The sequence below is a fragment of the Lagenorhynchus albirostris genome, chromosome 2, assembly GCF_949774975.1.
Source record: "Lagenorhynchus albirostris chromosome 2, mLagAlb1.1, whole genome shotgun sequence".
Taxonomy (NCBI): Eukaryota; Metazoa; Chordata; class Mammalia; order Artiodactyla; family Delphinidae; genus Lagenorhynchus; species Lagenorhynchus albirostris.
In genome coordinates this window covers 2,330,289-2,332,400 of record NC_083096.1, presented here as the reverse complement: position 1 = coordinate 2,332,400, position 2,112 = coordinate 2,330,289, and the positions used below count along the sequence as shown (strand labels likewise).

General features: G+C 38.7%; 1 pseudogene; it reads left to right on the top strand.

Moving 5' to 3' along the window:
- The first annotated feature begins 223 nt into the window (after window positions 1-223).
- Window positions 224-504, top strand: LOC132515649 (HIG1 domain family member 1A, mitochondrial-like; annotated as a pseudogene).
- Window positions 505-2,112: the final 1,608 nt, after the last annotated feature.

The following is a 2,112-nucleotide window of genomic DNA, read 5'->3' as shown; positions in this document are numbered from 1 at the left end:
CCGAGCCATGAGTGACCCAGCCCTGGAGTGGCCCCATCGCTGACTCTCTTATGATGGGAGAGAGACGATATTTTCCTTATTCTTGAAGCAGTTCAGGCTGGGCTTTCTATTACTTGCAGCTTCGCTAAACCAAGGGGAAAGCAATGCCTTTTTAAAATAATCTAGAGAGAAGCCGATTGGAGCCTGCGACATCTTGTCATTGTCTGAAGATGCTTCAATCACTATGTCAAGTGACACAGGTGATTCTCTTTCTTCATATGATGAAGATCAGGGATCTAAACTTATCCGAAAAGCTAGAGAGGCACCATTTGTCCCCATTGCAATGGCAGGTTTTGCGGCAATCGTTGCATATGGATTATATAAATTGAAGAGCAGGGGCAATACTAAATGTCTGTTCACCTGATCCACATGCGCGTGGCAGCCCAAGGCTTTGTTGTGGGAGCGACGGCTCTTGGTATGGGCTATTCCATGTATTGAGAATTCTGGGCAAAACCTAAACCTTAGAAGAGGAGATGCTGTCTTGGTCTTGGTGGTGGTGCTTGCTTTAGTTAGACATCTCATATTGAGGTTATACGTTTATGTTGAAAATAAATTCTGTGGGTCGGACAATAACATGGTAATTGGAATATTGGCTCCCTTTCTTGCAGGCTTGATTTGCCTGGTGACTAGTTCACTAGCTAGATCATTCAGGGGAGTCAGATGAACACAAAAACATGTCACTTTTAAATGCACTTGGTAGTCGTACAATGTCCACCTTCTTAAACTCTTCTGATAAAATTAGTTGTGAAGAGAACAACATGCTCCCAGTTGCTGCAGAATGTCATATGCTTTTGACGTAATGGAGGAGTCCTATCTACCCCACTTAATTTAACTCTTTCTGACTGCCTTGTGGACTGAGTACTGTTTGTAAGGGCTGGCTGGCTCTTGAAGAACGCTTTCAGAGCAGTGCACGGAATACAACATTATAAACCTCCCGGCAACTATGTGTGTGTTTTTAAACCAAACCTAAAGAGCTGGTAACAGCTGCTTTGAAGTAGTATCTGTTTCAGAATCATAGCTGTAAACAGGAGAATAACTTAACAGTAGATCCCCGTTTAGCTCTTTTGTAGTTGCAGAATTATAGTTTGCTGCTGTTATAGTAGAATAATTTTTAAATGGCATTTTGAAATAGAAGTGTGTATTTTAAGTGCTAATGCAAAGGTAAATGAAAAATACTTTTTAAAAATAAAAAACTAAACTAAACTAAAATAACCTAGAGATAGACCTGGAGAAAGAGAGTGAGAAGTGGAGGGATTGGGGGAGAGATATGAGTTGCTTAATGATCGATCCAGGATATATTTTCATCTATTGTTTTAATTGTAAGAATGGCCTATTCTTTTACTTACATAAAAGATGATTTTTAACATCCCTTCAATAAACTTTGTATGAAAAATATTTGGTGGGGGAGGGATAAACTGGGAGATTGGGATTGAGATATACACACTACTATATATATATAAATAAAACAGATGACCAACAAGGACCTACTGCATAGTACAGAGAACTCTACTCAATACTCTGTAATGACCTATATGGGAAAAGAATCTAAAAAAGAGTGGATATATGTATATGTATAACTGGTTCACTTTGTTGTACACCTGAAACTAACACAACATTGTAAACCAACCATACTCCAATAAAAATTATTTTTAAAAAATACTTGGGGCCGTACAGACTACAGAAGTGTGGCCTTTATCCATGGTGCAGGCCAAAATCACTTTAAAATATTCGTCAAATGCCTCAAGTTTATAAGACGGTCAAATTGGAAGTAAAACCTGGCATCCATCCCACATTACGAAATATGGAACTTAGTCATTATTATGAAAAGAAAATCAACGTTAATTGTTCAAATCATTCGCTCTCATTGACACCCCAAATCTCAGTGATTAGCGTCAGACAACCCAAACCAACCATGGTAACCCGTTCCTGAAACTAAATTTGGGAGAATGTAAAAGTGTCTTTATTTCTGATGAACTAAATGAAAAGGGGAAAACATTCCTCAAATTTTCCTCCAGTTCGGTAGCCTCTTTGCAAGAATCTAAACTCCAATCATATCAGAAATGGGAGCACTGC